Source organism: Diachasma alloeum, unplaced genomic scaffold (genome assembly GCF_001412515.2).
Source record: "Diachasma alloeum isolate Michigan unplaced genomic scaffold, Dall2.0 Dall_scaffold_00192, whole genome shotgun sequence".
NCBI classification, from domain to species: Eukaryota; Metazoa; Arthropoda; class Insecta; order Hymenoptera; family Braconidae; genus Diachasma; species Diachasma alloeum.
In genome coordinates, this window is record NW_021680357.1 from 1,921,107 (window position 1) to 1,939,131 (window position 18,025).

An 18,025-nucleotide genomic window follows, 5' to 3' on the forward strand; every position below is an offset into this window, starting at 1 on the left:
TCATTCTGGAGCCCCTCGGGGGCTTGTGTTTTACACCAATGCCGGGGGCTCCTAGAATGATACCGAGTAGAACTTCCTTTCAAGGGGCTACTTGTCATTCTTCACGTTGAAATAATTATTAATCACTTGTAGATGAATGAAAAATGGTAATTTTGCTTCCCCATGCACTGAGGAAAAATTTGAAGTTCGATTTACAATAAGAAAATAGTTGAGGCAGTTTTGGTGAACGATACGATTTTTTTTGTATGCGGCACATAACATTATAGTAATTTCACAAGCGTAATTTTTGCAAATCAAAATGCAGTTGAACTAACCAAAGTTCAAAAGTAACCACGACAAATCTATCGTGAGTAGAACTATAAAATAGTTGCGATGACTACATTACATTGTAGTAATTAGTTCTCCGGCCATAGTTACCGTAACCCATGAAAAATTGTTGAGGGCTTTGTGACTATAATTCGATGGTGATAGTCGGAAGAATCATATTTTTCTCTCAGTGTGGGAGCTTTGTAATCGTTCAAATGTAGATTTTGGATTTTTTTGTTTTATATCGACCCAGTATGATCTACACTGTCAGAAATTTCATTCATAATGTCATCTGAATTTTCATTGTTGTGAGTTTGAACCCAATTTCAAATGAAAACGTTCACTAAATTTCTCATTCATCGTGAAAATTGAACATCACATACAATTGAATTTTTTATGCTACTATTCAGACAAGTTGTTGCCTGAATTTATGGACCTGAAAATCGAGAATTAATTGAATATTCAAGAAATTAACTGATTCGTCAATGAAGAATTCAGTAGCGAAGTGGTAAAACGGTTTAAGTCGACTTATCTCGCAGTTGCGTTTTTGAGGAATATTTCTCAATCTAAGGAAAATAGCAAAATTTTCGTAATTACATTTGTTGTAGCTCTCAATCGGCTCTACAAAAAGTTTATAACAAAAATTTTGTCATCCCCCTTAGAGTCCGAGATATTTATTGAAAACTGGTCAATAGTCAAAATTGACTTGTACCGTTTTACCACTTCGTTACTGAATTCTACAAAAATTTTATATAACTTTGTTGTTGTTAAAAAGTTCAAGCTTTTTTGGAAGCATTGTAATCGTTCGAATTTGAATTTTGAATTTTTTGCGTTATGTCGACCCATTATGATCCAAAAAGTCCGAAAATGCAATTTTTAGACCGTGTCCGTACGTATGTGCGTTGTAAAGTTTTCCGTCAATTCTTCGCTAATGAATCCATGGAATGAAATCATTCCTTTTTCTCAAATGTCATTGTTGAGACCTATCCATCGCCATTAACTAAAATTTAATTCATTGATTAGCTTTTGAATTTTCGATTTTTTTCGAAAATCGCTTGTCCCACGATAATTTAAAAAAATGTTCTGAATTGATTGAATGATGGCTTAAAAAATTTATTTGGATGTGCTTTTGACCGAGTTTGTCGATGAAGACGATAGCAATAATCGTTATTTTGATTTATTTGAAAATTCGCAACAATTTTGTATTTTTTGAACATCAAAATTCCGGGGATATCTTTGAATATCATTCTTCAGATGAATTCAATCATAGCCTAAAACGTTTGTTTTAATGCCATTAAGTCGAAGTTAAAAGATGATTGTGATAGCTATATTGGTTGATTTCATTTTTATGATGATTGTTGAAAATTTCGAATTTTTCATGAATTTCCCTGATAGTGAGCTTTTTGATTTTTTCTTCAAATGTGACGTTTCAAATTCATTCAAGTATGTGTAAATAAAATTTTTCTATTACCATTTTATCGAAGGGCTGAGGGGAGATATAGAATCGTAAAAAAGACAATCGGTTGTATCGAAGGACAAGATAATAAGAATACTAATGATAATAACATTCAACTAAGTTTAAAATCTGATAAAATTAGTTGAAAAGAAATCTTTTTCAATTCAATAAAATGAAATAAACAATGAATTATACATGATAGAAGGAAATGATGTGCAAAATAACCATTCTGTAGCATATTGTTAATTTATTATCCAAAATAACTGTACTATATGCAATACAACAGCAATTTCTCACTTGTTTTTCGCTATACTCGTAAAATTTGTCTCGACGATATTTTGGCTGTTGCCAGATGTTGAGCCCCACTCTTGGGCTGGAAGAAATTGTCGTTTGTAACGTGGTAACCGCAGCAGTTGAGCCACAAAGATACGACATGTGTTTAAACGTGGGAAAGGATACTCACTCATAACATTTGCGCATCCGTTTACCATTGCGAGTTTCGGTTTAATAGGGGTTCACCTTGCAGAGTTATTTCCATTGGATTTTTCGACTGGATATGGAATTGATGTTTTTCTCAGGTATTTTTGGAGGAAATTGGTCGATTACGGAGCCTTACTACATTTTTGCTTCCGAATGGGAGCTGAGCAATCTTCATTTTTATTTCAATTTTCTAATTGTGAGTGAAAATGCACAGCAATGTCATGAAACAGAAAGAAATGATGTTTTTCAGAAATGTACGTATGTACGTCTCAGGTTAGACCATGGAGCAGAGAGAAAACACTCCGCGTGTTTACCACCTCGAAATAACCATAGGAATGATTCGCGCGGCATTGCCATGTCTCTGATGTATTGTAGTATTGTTTCAATAATTACAAAAACATCCAATAAGAATAATTAAATAAATTATATTTATTGATACTAATAAATATTTCATTTTGAAACGAAACAGTTATCGTCGAAAAACGATCGATTACATACACACAGTGAGAGAAAAAACAGCAGAGTTCTGAAACAAGTCTTAGTTCTGCCAAAAAATTGTTTGTTAAAAATGATCAAAATAGTATTTTTCCGGCCTGTTGCGATGGGGTTTTTTACTCGTGTGGCGTTGGCCTCCGAGCCGTAGGCGAGGACTGGCCAACCACACGAGTAAAAAAATCCTATCGCAACAACCCAGGAACAATATTTTTCTATAGTGATTTTCAAGTTTTCGAGTTTGGGAAGTATGTAATACCAATTCCCGGACGAGAAATCGTGAGAAGCAGTACAGAAAAAGGATTTTTTTGTGCCCCACATAACTATTTTATTGCAAAAATAAATTTGGTTTTTCAAAAAAATTTGTTCTCTGTGCAAACAAGAAATGTCACTTCTAGCACAACTTCTTCGTTATTCCATAGTCCCGTACGTATTTTGCTCCCGGCAAATGCTCGTTTTGTATGAAATGAAGAGTAGTAGTTTGTCGTTTCGGCTGTTCAATAATCACAGACAATAAGTTAATTCTTAAATGAAATAATAATAATTATATGACAGCAATCTTGTAACTTCGAGACAAAATATTGTCTTAATAAATTTCTCGCGAAAAAAGATATTTTTATCCTGAAAATGCACCGACTTGTATGAATGATCCGCCTTTTGAGTCAAATATTTTGTTGTTGTTGAAAGTAGAGAAATTATTCACGTTTGAGACATTCAAATTCGAACCAAGCAGTTATTTTTGACGTGGATACGTCTATGGTTTCAATATGGGGGGTCATTTTGGGAAGCGATCCTTATGTGCAGCGTCATCTATCGGAATTCTAGAAAATTCTAGACACTTCGAGGTAATTCGAGAAGTTTCTTGAAATTTCGTAAAAATTCAAGGAGTTTCTAGAAATTTCGAGGAATTTCAGGGAGATTCTAGAAAATTCGAGGAAATGCAAGGAGTTTCTAGGTAAGTCGAGAAAGAAGGAAAGACCATGGACGTATACACGTACAATTACAGCTGTATCCAAGATACAGCCGCCTGCAATTTTTTTTGGTAATTTTCAACTAACGATTTTGTTGGCCCAAACCAGACTTGTTTGAGAACTTGTTCGTTTTTCTCTCAGTGCACACACATACATAGAAACATTCATGCGAAGATGGTCTAAAAATAGCATATTCGAACTCCTGAGGCCAAAAGTAGTTATCCTGACACAAAAAATTGGAAATTTCGGATTTGACGAAGACAATGCTTCCATTCGAAAGTAAAAAGCAGTAAAGTTTGAGTAAATATATTCGTGGAGTGGCTGATGAAGGCCCTCTGGCAATTGCCATTTGTAAGAATGTATTATATGTTTCTCGCAATAAATAGCGTTAAACTTAAGTTATATTCTTGGATTTTTAATTGAAAAGTTCAGCATTATTTGGTGCTAAATATTCAGGTTTCCATTAAAAATTCAAGTAAGTTGGGAAATTCTCGTCTTTTTGCTGCTCAAAAATTTGAAATTCAATTGAATTTTCATATGTAATACCACAATAACTTCAAAATTGTCAGGTATTTTCCGACAGGTTCGTTTGTATGTCGGAAACCCCTGAGGGAAATACCTGATTAATTTTCAAGCTCGAATGATATTCGGAAGAGAATTTTTCCATCAAAATTTCGGCCAAGAGATTTGCACTACGAGACAAAATCCCTCTGTCAGTTCCAACGGGGGGTTCTCTCGACCAGGAAATTTGTTGTTTTTCACATATATATATCAACATGAAAATATACCAATGGAATTATCAAAATATGGGCAAATGGATAGGAAAAATTCTCAGTGAAATTGAAACTTTTATGACTCTTCGTTTTGAAAAATGTATTCTTAATCAAAAGTTTATTTTTGAGGCATAAAAACTGTCTGATTACAACCCGCAATTTCAACCCGTCATGCATTTCTTGTCTGACGCCTCATCTCAAACATCAATTTCCCCTATGTGTAATTAAACTACTGAATTTTCATCAGACTGATTTCTCCATTAAAACTCGATTTTTAATCGCGCTGATATCCCCAAGGATTTCTTCTGCATTAAAACTGGAGAAGGTGCACCTCGAAGGGTGCAATTAAGTTTCGATATCGTGAGTCAGGTCTCGTGACTGAGAAATAGGGCTTAAGAAAGGAAAAAAAAGATGAAGAAATATGGGAAAAAAGGGTAAAATGAAACAAAGTTGTAATACGAACCGGCTCAGCTGGTAGATAGTCGAGGCCTTGTGGGGCCTCGTACCTAGTAGGTGAAACTGTGCTATCGAGTTATTGGGTTACTCGTGGATTCCGGGAAAGAGCTGGTTCGTCGATAAAAGCTGATTTCATTTTTTTCTCAGGGAATTAACATTTTCTGCACGTCATTAACTATTTTCCCATAATGAAAATCACTTACACGGAGAGAAATATTCAGTAAAAATGACGGAACTCACAATTCACTCACCGATTACGGAATCGACTCAGAAAATTTAAGTGACGGTATCGTAATTTTTCACAGGAGGTTTAGATAAAAATTACGGAGCGCTCCGAACAAATTCCGTGACAGTTCCGTAAAATTTCCTACACCCACATTTCGCTCCGGAATTACGGAAAAGATACGTAATTTTTATTGAATATTTCTCTCCGTGTATTTATTTTCTCAATTGGATTCACTAGGGGCAAGCTGCGAAAAAATGAGATGATTGTTTACGATGATGAGACATTTTTTGGTTTTTATATTTGAAGGGATGGTTGATTCCTCTATTTCCATTGGTGTTGATGTCCATTTTTTGAGTTTTTTTCTTTTTTCTTTTCCAAATTTTCTGCAAAATTAATTATTCATAATTATTCTCATTGTGCTAACATATATGATTGTTGAAAATAATGTGTTTCCATTCATCACCTGTTCAATTTTCATATTTCAATGAGTAATTCGGAAATTCCTGTTTTCACTGCGCTGAGAGAAAAACAAACACGTTGTTAAACAAGTCTTGTCTGGGCCAATAAAATCGCTAGTTGAAAATTACCAAAAAAGAATTTGTTTGGTTCGAACTTGAACGTCTCAAACACGAATAATTGTTCTGCTTTCGACAGCAACGAAATATTTGGCTCAAGAGGCGGATAATTCACACCAGACGGTGCCTTTTCAGGATGAAAATATCTCATATAGAGGAAAATTTATCAACAAATATTTTATCCCTAAGTTACAAGATTGCTATCATATCAATATTATTGTTTCATTTAAGGGTTCATTTCTTGTCGGTGATTATTAGACAACCGAAACGAAAAACTACTATCCCTTGTTTCGCATAAAACAAAGATTTTTTGGGAGCAAAATACGTATGGGAGTATCGAATAACGAAGGAGTAGTGCTAGAAATGACATTTCTTGCGTGTACAGAGAATGCAATTTTTTTTGAACCACTAAATCTATTTTTGCGACAAAAATTTTTCATTCCGGCGCACTCTCTGCATATTTAGCACAAAAAAATCCTTTTTTGATCATTTTCAAAAAACTATTTTCTTGGCACAAGTAAGACTTGTTTGAGAACTTTGTCGTTTTTCTCTCAGTGTGGATGAGGTCTCGATATCATTATAAATGAAATTTTATTCAGCAAAACCCTCTTTTCCATTTCACTTTGATCCTCTATAGACGCATTTAGTAATTTTTCTGTTACCATTATCTAATCAATTCTGATGCCCTAACACCAATTTGGAGTATTCTCTCCCCATTCATAATTTTTCCACAATTCCATTCGACGAGTTCCTAAACTGAAAATTTTTCTAAAATTACGAAGATTTCCTCGAATTTTTCCTAAAATCTGTAAATTTTTTCCAATGTTCAAAATTAATTAACCCGTTTTTATTTCAACAAACCAGAATGCACTGTTGGGGATCACCGGACACTTCCACATCATTTTTATGGTGCAACCCTTTTTTGTGTCAATTTTCCCTGTGAATTTACATGGATTTTACAATATTTTCTTTCGTAATAGTCAAATTATTGTGTACATAGATGGAGAATATCAACTGATATATATTATTGTAGATTATTGTCTCGTTTCTTATTTTAGGCTAGAAATACGCTCCAAAACTCGCGCTCATTTTCGATACAATCGTGCATGAAAATAAGATTTAAATCTAAATTTGAGAAGAGATATTTTCTGATTATATAATTAGACAAGATATTGAGATAAAAACCATTTGTATAATCTAAGATCTTCAGCAAAGATTATCTAATGAATGAACTTTGTTCTATATATTTAATTCTGCAATCTACCATAAAGCAATTATTTAGTGTAAAATAATATAATTTTAGTTGTGAGAAGTCATGGCAGAAATGTGACATTAAACTACACGTTTCTTTGATTACTGATTGTTGCTTCAAGTATTTTCAAAAATAAATGAAAGAAAAAAAAATACAATGAACAGCTAACTTAATTCAGTAGCGAAGTGGTAAAACGGTGCAAGTCAATTTTGACTATTGACCAGTTCTCAATGAATATCTCGGAATCTAAGAGAGATAGCAAAATTGTTGTTATAACCTTTTTGTACAGCCGATTGAGTGCTACAACAAATGTAATCGCGAAAATTTCGCTATCTCCCTTAGATTCGGAAATATTCCTCAAAAACTCAGTTGGGAGATGAGTCGACTTGAACCGTTTTACCACTTCGCTACTGAATTATGTCCGATCCTTTTCTAGTTGATTGAAAACTCAAGAATATATTTACCTCAATTCCTCAAATTTTTAGCATTTTTCATGAAGTGATTGAATAGTTGCTATTGATTTCATCAAACGGTGATTTCTCAATTACGAAATTCCCTCGAATTCCCTGGAAATTCTAATGATCTGGACAATCAATTCTCTACGACACTTCAAATTGCGTAAATGATAATTATTCCTCTGGAGAAAATGCCAAATAAGGAGTAAAAATCTCCAGAAATGTCATTAACTCCTGCAGAGAAGAGCAAAGCGGCGAGATAGTCTGTTTACCTTGTGCTGAATCGAAAGACAAGGGAATTCGTTGACATCCAGTGTAAATTGACTCGTTAATGGCCCTCGTCCATGGCTCTCGGTCACAACATGTTCCCCTGTCACTGCGGACCACCCCGTGGACGTTGCGAAACGAAAAATTGTATCGATGCCTCCTTAAAGGCATTGCCAAGGTGAACTGCACGCGCCAGGCCGGATTTGTCGTGGAATTCGCACAAGTCGTTTATATTACCCTCAAACCATGAACTCAGGCAAGATGTGCTGTCGCAAGTGAAAACGAGTGGATAATGGCATTGTTCATAACTGAGAATAGCTATTGTTGCTATCACTCCAAAAAGTAGGCGTTTGAAGCCGTATGGATTTAAGGATAATTGGACGAGGAGGAAATGTAGGAGGTGAGGCGGAGGGGTTTCTATTGTTTTCCTGCAGAAAACCAATCGCTGAACAAAAAAATTTTCCCATTCGGATTCAAAATTCAGGCAATATTAGGGAGTATCTCCGGTTAAAAATTATTTCTGGAGCTAATCAAATTTATTTGTGTCTGTTCCAGGCATTGAATGGTTTTCAGATTGTTTTTTTTAATAAATGAAAAAATATTAATCCATGCGAAAAAGTGGCAACATCGTCGGTAGTTTTCTTTTTCACCAGGAGCTGGTACCACTGGCTCGAGGGGGCTCCAATCACACGCTTCATCGCTCTCTCTCAAGAGACGTTTAAATTGACCGCGCTACCCCCACCTGATCGGTACTTGAGACGTTGCTGCTCGTTTGGGCTGCGTGCGCAGAAATTTCATTTTTCAATACTTTTTTCGCTATTATTAATAAACAATGCTCGTAGGCGACAATCTTTTTCACTCAAAAAATTATTGATCACATGTTCTAAATGTGTCTAAAGTTTTATGACTTTGGCTGCATTTTTTCCGTGGGGTTTGCAGTTTTTTTTAATGATTTCCATCAGATCACGGGTTAAATGACCCCTTTTCCAAGAATTCATAATAAATTAACCATGCTCCCCTACAGTCTGAAACTTTGCACACGCCTTTTCCATCATTTAAAGAATACGTTAAAAAAACGCAAAAAAAGGCTGCTTTTTTTCCAACTCTCCCAGCTCGCCCGATTATCCTTAAGGTGTTTCGTTTGAAAAAGGGAAGTTTTTCATTTGTTTCGTTTTTCAACGTCAAGAGAGTAGTTATAAGGATGAAACGGTGTTAAGGGTCAAACGGGAGGGACGAACGAAGTGATCATGAGAGTCTAATGACCTTAAGGGGGGATCACAACACTTTTTTCAAGTAATGGAAATATACATCGATTTTTTTGCACTTTTCCCATCGAAAAATCGTAATTTTTCGTCTGTGATTATTCTCGAGTCCACCAACAATCCCCCAACATCAGCTGCCATTCTATCACGCGCGGTTATGTTTAGAGAGAAAAGGGAACGCGGGCGATACAAATTCAAAATATTAAACACATATAAATTGATTAGTTATCGATATTCATTCAGTAAAAATGAAAATTTCATTGAATTCGGGCGCAACGATCGAGGTATCTTATTTGAAACCCGCTGATCCCTATTTATCTCCTCTCTATGGGCGCGCATAGTGGGGGCATAGGGGTTCCCGGAGTTCCACGCTCCTACTGTCCCTAACGTATCTTATACGAAGCCTCTACTGTATTTCGGTACGAGTAAGACGGAATTTTCACGAGTGTGACGTTCTCTCACAATCACACGAGCTGAAAGTTCCCGTCTCACATGTGTCGAACAACATTTTTCATCACGCTGTGACGAAAAATGAACTTTTCGGCACGCTCCGCGTGCCTAAAATTCCAATTTCCGCCACATTGTGATGAAATAGTATACTGTGTCATTAGGACCGTAGACGGAGGTTTGCGATGAGTGTGAAGTTAGCCTTCGGCGCGCCTCGTCCTGTCTTACCGACTGCCGAGTGCTGCTAACTCACACGAATCGCAAACCGACGTCACGGTCCGTATGACACATACTATTTTTTGTCATGAAGGCCCGTTGAAGGTGAGGGGGAGGGGAAGGGGAGGGGGCGCAGAAGCGGGGTCCAGGGGCCGCAGGCCCCGGGGGGGGGGGTGGGGGGGGCGAAGCCCCCCCCACTGTAGAAAAACGAAATGACAAGTGAAGAGAAAATATTGAAGAAAAAGAGATGCAAAATCCTAAATTGAGATTCGAAAGAACGAATGCAAAAGTTGTAATTCACGGAGTCTGTCAAAAACATTCAAAAAACATCTAGATGAGAATGGAAATCTTCCTCCTCCTGAAATGGAAATTGCAACAAATTGAAAGAATAAAAAGAAGGATTAATCATTTTTCTAAATTTATTCTCATGAGAAAATCAACGTGTGAACATCTACAGTTTACAACTTTTCTTTTTCATCGTTCCTCTTCTTCTCACAACATACTCAAATTTTTCATCACATTTTAATAGAAATATATATATAATCTATTCAAAATAGATATATAACGAGAAAGTGAATATAATCTCTTTATTAAACTAATATTTTGACAATATAACCCTCAAGTTACGACTGACTCCCTAGCAACGGAATAACAACTCCTGATGTCATCGGCAATGACGGTGGCGCATCGTATTAGTGGTGAACGATCCGCCGAGTTTTCAAGCAAGTGACAGCGATAACCGCACACTTCATGTTGTATTCCTACGAAGGTTTTGTGGGTTGCCCATCTAGAAACTGTATGTTTTTATTGTCCTAGGGCTGCTAACTCGAGTTAACCATACCTGTGCTTCGTTTAACGGACCTGGTCTGTTAAACGCCATTTAGCTTCCCTCAAGACAGCTATAGTAGGCGCTACCTAACGGGCCTGAATGACGAAAATGTTTATTTTGAGTTCAGGACCTTCATTAAAAATTTTCCATCCGTGAAACAGGATGGAAAGGAAACTCCTAGTTCTCTTTCTAGATAATGTAATTTCCTCAGTGTGTAGTCTCGGCATAACTTCACGCGCAGCCTGGCTCATTTCCAATTTCTTATCTGGAATGTCTCATCAGGAAGTCATCACCACGGGAATCTGTATCTGACTCTGGATCAGTCCCACTCCACCAAAATTTTCCCTGGAAAGAAAAATGTTAACGGAAGAGGTGGGAGCTTTGAAATTCTCGACTCAACTGATGCCAAAAAAATAGATTGAGATGGAAAGTAATCGAGTTGTCCTCATTGTTGGGGCTCTTTAACGCAACACACGGGACCTCGCACGGGACATTCTCGCTTAGCTGGGGCATTCGGTTCCTTTGTCAAGTAATACGAGATCCGATAGTGAGATTGTGTGCTGAGGGCTCGGGGCGAGTTTAAATGCGAAAAGAAAAGACACTGCTTCCCATTGTGCTTCCTGGGTCAAAAGACTCCCGGTTACACGTTCACCAGTCGATCGTGAGAAATTCGATTCGCTCTGTTGTATTATCTCGAGTATGGGACAATCGTGATAATTTTACAATAGTTACATTCTAAGCTGTTACGAGAGTTCAATTAGATTTATTTGCATAGTCTATTTTTAGATTTTTTTTTATGGGATTTTTTTTTGCAATCGGAGAAATTATCTAGTCCTGTTGGATGAATAGAATTGTTCGACATTTCAAGTTTGATTGTAATCAAATTTTTTCCCAGCATGAAAAAAAAGCAGAATATGCATGATAATTTTTGGTTTGAGAGAAAGAAAAAATGGGTTCATTAATTAATTTCTTTGAATTGGTTTAATTAATTGGGGGGAAAAATTATGATTTGTTTTATTCATTTCAGCGAAATTATCCGCAATCTTAATTCATAATTGATAATATTTTTGTGAGTTTTTTTACGAACTTTTTTATTTAAGTATATCCAAGTACTTTAGCCTTTTTTTCTCCAGTGAAATAATTTTCTATTTCTCTAGTCGAACATCAGAGCTTTCATTTGAGCCCCATTTGACCCTAAGTTTCCAAATATTTTACAATGATTTTATGAATAAATTCGAATCTCAATCTGAATTTGAATCTCGATATTGGACCATTAGAATCATTTCAAACATCTGAAAAACAAATTAGACGATTGATTGTTGGAGAAAGATTGATAAAATAATTTAAAAATCGCAATTTTTGAAAATTCCGAGCGTTTTCTATAAATAAATTACAAACAATCAATTTTCTACCGTAAAATAATTTCTTTGGAATTGTAATAAATTTATTCATGTCCAGAATTTTATCAGGAATCGATTTCATGCCTAAAAAAATAATTTCCAAAAAAAATGTCGAAATAATTTCCGAAAGTTTAAACAATTTCAATTATTTATTTATAAACAACGAATGTTTAAAAAAATAATAATTCTCTGCAAAATGTAATTTGAATGACACTGAATATTTATGATTTTTAAAAAAAATTTCTTGCGCGATTTAATTGACAAATTTGATGATTGAAAATGATTCAAACTATAGTGGATAATCTGAATGCAACGTACTGTAAATGATGATCGATTTGAACAAATAATATTAATATCCAAAGATAAAATTTCTGATATGAATAAAAAGAAGTTGTGATTCCAAAATATTCTTGACTTAATTTGGAATATTACAATATTCCAAATATTGTAATATTGCAAATTAAGTAAATGAAACAAATTTTAATTAAATAAAAATGAAATGAAGTTTCAATTTTTTATTTTGTGCTGAAAACCGAAATGAAAATATTCTAAGCACGGAATTGCGTTGATGAGATGAACAACAGATTAATTGAATTACCGTGTGAACTACCTAAAAATTGATAACTAAACATTGACTTCCACAAATTCACATTCTAAATTGCGTTCTGGAAGGAATTTAATTGTAATTATGGTAAGCAAATAATTTATTGTAATACGAAAAGAGATGTCGTTCATCTTTAAAAAAACTCACTGAAATTCCAATTTTGGGAATCAAATAACAACTCCGTAAGATTCATAATTGAAATCTTATTTACTAAAGATGAAAGAAACGTGAAGTTGTTTTATATCGAAATATCTCGAAACTGCCTGACCGCTAATCCTTAATTCTGATTGGTCAATATGTGACACGAAGTTATTCACGAAAAAAACCCCGCGGCATTTTCAAATTCTTCAGTGGTAAATTTTTTTTCACGTCATATATATATATATATAATATATATATATTTCACATGTGTATATATCATCGGTGAAATTAATAAATTCTGTCCTTTTATGGAGACCGATTATTTAAAAAAATTGAAGATAATTAATTGAAAATGAAAAATTCTTTATAGATTCTTTTACTCTACTTCGCTATTCACTTCAATCATTAGTTGAATTCTCTTTGATTCATTCTCAATATTTATAAGGTATTCATGAGAAAATGAAATTCAATGGATTCCATTTTTTCATTTCAACAAATGAATAGATCAGCGCGCGCGAGAGCGCGCGCATAGATCTTGTATTTATTCAAAGAAAAAAAAATTCAATTGATATATCGAAGTTGGTTGATGCGACACGGAAATCCTACGCTCCGCGTCCTCGTGCGTCCCTTCACAATGCACCGACTCGCTCCTCTGACTCACCGGATGTCAGTCCGGCCCACCCTGGTTCGTTTCCTTCACTCGTCATCGCCGCGTACGCGCCCTCTCCCCTTCCCCCCTTTTCATTCGTAATAATCCGTCCCTCATAGTGGCAAACGCATTACTGCATTACGCATAAATTGACATTGCCGAGTTTGTATGCAAAGCCAGGGTCCATGGGCACGACCCTTTACGCCCCGTCTTCCTTCTTTTGTTGCAATGTTATGACCCCAAGAGTATGGATGTCATGGATTATCGATAAAGCGTGACTTATTTCCTTTATCCTTCATGCTTACTGGGTTTATTCATTTTTTAATCTAAATCTTGAACTTGTGAGGGTATGTGTGTGCGGGAGAATAAATCAGTCATGTCCCAGTTTCGGAAATTTTTTAGTTTCCAGTACTGTTAGAAAAAAAATGAAATTTGCTGGGCAGTTGACTACCAATTTTCGGGATAGTAACACTGAATGCGATTTAGGGAGAAAAAATCATGAAATTTCAGGTTTCACTGAAAATTTAGTTGAATTCGAGAATTTTAAGGGGCATAAAGACGAGAATTCATTAATTTATTTGAATTTCAAATCTAATATCAATATTCAGTATCAAATGGCATTGAATTTTCAGGGAAATCTGAAATTTCATAATTTTTTCCCCCCTAAATCGCATTCAGTCGCTACAGGGAATTCCGATAGATGGGGCTGCACATAAGGACCGTTTCTCAAAACGACCTCCATATTGAAACCTAGACGGATCCACGTAAGAAAAAATACAAAATAAAATTCACTAGCGAAGTGGTAAAACGGTACAAGTCAATTTTGACTGTTGACCAGTTTTCTATGAATATCTCGGAATCTAAGGGAGATAGCAAAATTTTTGTTATAATCTTTTTTGTAGAGCCGACTGAGAGTTACAATAAATGTAATCACAAAAATTTCACTATCTCCCTTAGATTCCTCAAAAACTCAACTGGGCGATAAGTCGACTTAAAGCGCTTCGCCAGTTCGCTACTGAATTAGTTGAATTTTCACGAAATTACTGGATTGAAATCAACAGCTATCATTTACATTCCGATATAATTACTGAAAAGTGCATGAAATGCTTGATTTTTCAATAACAAAATTTCTTAAAATTCCAGTGGAGAAAGTCACTATTGGATTATGTGTAGGAATACTCAATAAAAACACATTAGTTTTATTCTTCAAAGTAAAACTCTTTAATGATCGCACGCAGAAGGTATATCTTTCTCCAACGAAGTCTCTAGGACGACTAACTAAAAGTCATGAGAGTTTTCACTCTCTGGACCCATTTGACAAAAGGCCCTTGTTTCAATTTTCTTCAGCCTCTCCTTTGTGACTCACCATGAGGACTGTTTTTCTTCACGTCTCTATTTTCTAAGAAAAGCCATAAATGTCACACTGAGTGTTTGGGTGGAAAAGAGAAAATGTTTAACTAAACTAAGAAATTAATTTTTGTATTCAGGCATGAATTCCAACAGTCACTCTTGAAAAAAGTGGCAAAATTTTCAATAGTGAAAATTTAAAAAAATAAAATAGACACAAAATCGTTAACCATTGATCATTATATTTTTTTCACTCAGGTTAAGATTTTTTTTTTTAAGAAAAAAAATCACAAATTCAAAACACACCCAGAACACCGGAAGCAATCCCGCGGCATCTAATATCTGCCCCTGCTTCGATTCCCCAGCTGTACGAAGTTACCGTCGTAATATATTAGATAGCCCGACAAACCACCGGGTATCTCCTTCCACGTCTCTATTCATGCGCAGTGCCGGAATCCAGTGAGACGGTGATCGATTATCGATGTCCTCTCTGCCTCCTTATCCACGTGTGTGCAATGACCACGTAGAGGTAACGAGACGCCTCGTGTCACTGCTGAAAGAATTTCTCTCTTCGTTGCAAATGGCAAGCTGGGGAAACTCCAGTGGCCCTTTTTCAGAAAACGCTGTACTCGTGTAATTTTTCTCGAGGGCTTACAAGCCTCGTAGGCTTCTCAGGACCATTTCTCACGTGACTACGCTGCATTTGGCCCGGCTCCAACAACGGAAATAAACTCCTTGACTTGGAGAATATAACATAAAAAATGTTTGGAGTAAAAGGAAGCGAAAAAGTTGGAGGTTTTTGCTTTTGTTGCTATTAAAATGTGGAAGTAAGTCACGTATTCGGCAATTACTGGATTTCTTCATTCTCCTGTGAAGACAGGACTCGAAATTACATGATGATACTTTGAAAAATGAACACAAAGAGTGTCGGGTGAACGTATCATTTATATCAAGCGACTTCCAAGGAAATTTGATGCATTTTCAGCATTGTAAAGTCACAATTTGATGGAAGAATCAATGGAAACTGCTCATTTTAGTTTAATAATTGAATGAAATTGTTCTTTTGCATGAGAATTAGTGAAAATTTAGTGGAATATATTTTAGAATTTTCAATTCACGTGAAACTTCATGATCTTTACTTTTAAAACTATAAAACATATTGCGAAATACAGTTTCGATGCTGCAGAATAAGAATAAGTTGATTCTTCAATTTGTGTTTCATGTCAAATTACCGCAAAAATAATTAATTTAATTGAAAGAAAAACAAGTGAGAAATTGCTTTCATCACTCAATATATTTTTGATAGTAGATTAGCCATTTGTTTCCGAACGGAATTTCTATGACGATGTATTTTAAATTGAATCCAATGGTTCGTTGAATTCACCAACGTTGCCAGCCAACATTGCCCCAACGTTGCCAGCCAACATTGCCCCAACGTTGCCAGCCAATACTACCTCAACTTTCGCAGCCAACATTGCTCCAACATTGGCAGCAAATATTACCCCAATGCTGGTAGCCAACATTGCCGCCACCGGGGCAGTATACATTACTCCAATGTTGACAGCCGACATCATCCCAACATTGGCGGTCAACATTGTCCCAACATTGCCCCAACGTTGGCAGCCAACATTGCCCGGGCGTTAAAATTTTTTACTTTCCCTAAATATTATTTTGAAAATAATTTTTTTCACCAATAGATGATGAAATAATGGTGGGCACAATTAATAATTCCCGAGGTGACATTGGAAAGAATATTTCGAATCACAATTATAGCACACACGGAAAAAAAATATACGTGAATTTTTTTAGTATAAAATATACTTGATTCAAGTATAATTTATACTCAATTGGGGAATGGGTATTTCAATTAGAAGATGATTCTTTTGTATCAGGCCGGGTTGTAGCAAGCCCTCTGAAGTGTAATATAAGGGTCAGGCACTAAGTGTCAGAATATAAAAGTAAAAAAAAGTCAAACGGTGGCGGTGGGACTCATTCTATCTTCTCTTATTCATCTATTTCCATTGTATAATTAGAGAAATAATGATTTTTTAATAATAACTCATTCTATTGAGATATTTTCTATAGAATTTCATCAGCTCAAACTGTTCAACTTTTTTAAAATTCTATTTTTCTTTTCTTTTCAACAAGAAAATCAAACAAAAAACGTAGAAAATTTGAGCCGGCGAAATTCTATAGAAAATATCTCAATAGAATAAGTTGCAAAATCGAGAAGAACAACCGAATTCTATCGACTTTTTTATAGACTAACGCTTCACGCGCTATAAATGTACCCATATTACACTCTTAACGTCAATATGATATCTGTTGGCTTTTTTCCAGCATGAAAATCAGAATTTAGGCTTTAAAAAAGCGTATTTTACGTTTATTAAAACGTAAATTACGTTTATCAAAAATACGAAAAAATCATTGTAATTTACGGCGACTTTAAGCGTAATTTACGCTTTAACGTTAAGCGTAAAAGACGACTTATTAAACGTAATGGATATTTAGTTTTTTCTGTGTGTAGGTCTTATAGTTTTTTTTTCTATAAAAATACATTCATTCCTCATGACTGCATGAGGAATGCATGAAATGTATTGTGTATCCTTGTTGTTGTAATGGATAAATTATTAGAATTCATTGACAAATTTAGAATTTTCAATTTAAATAGAATGTGATTTGATGCATTTGGCGATACTCATTTTTATAGGTATAACTATGCGTATATATAACTAAAGTGATATTTATAGCTATAGTTATGGATATTTTTAAATATACCTATAAATATTTATACCTGTAGTTATATATAATTATACATAGCTGTACATAACTACATAATAGTGTTTATAATAGTTATACATAGCTATAACTATTTACAACTATAGGTACTTATAAATATAGTTATGGCTATAGAAATACCAATGAATAAAGTTAAATTATAGTGGAATACATCGGTGACAGAAAACATTAGACAGATTTTTTTTAAATGGAATCTTTTCGATCGAACATTTCAACAGAATCGGCCAAAAACTAATAGAAATCCAATGGAATTGCCTAGTGAATTCGCTAGGTTTTTTTAAAAAAAATTTCCACGTGTGTCATCCTTCTCATTTCCTCTTTCTTCTCATCTGCTTCGTACTAAAACCAAATGGGAAATAGGAACTAGGTTGATTCCGATACTCCTGGGCGATACAGAATCGTAATCAGAATACATCTTGCTTCTCGTGACTCTGCAGAATACCGCAAACAATGGGTTTGCTCTCGGCAGTTGGTCCGGGGTCGAGTGCAAAATCATCGAAGCTCATCACGTGTCTACCAGCAAAGGAGTACGAATAAAGCATACCGGCGAAAAACAAAGGGTCTGAGAGCCCCATCCCAAACGACTAAAAAGCATTATCAATGTTTGTACATTGTAATTGCT

The 18,025-nt window shown here is 35.2% G+C and overlaps 1 protein-coding gene across 4 annotated transcripts in view; it reads left to right on the forward strand.

Annotated features, from left to right (window-relative positions):
• LOC107048399 (growth arrest-specific protein 2) overlaps positions 1-18,025 on the forward strand; it is a 54,153-nt gene that overhangs the window by 24,329 nt on the left and 11,799 nt on the right. The gene's annotated exons all lie outside the window — the stretch shown is intronic.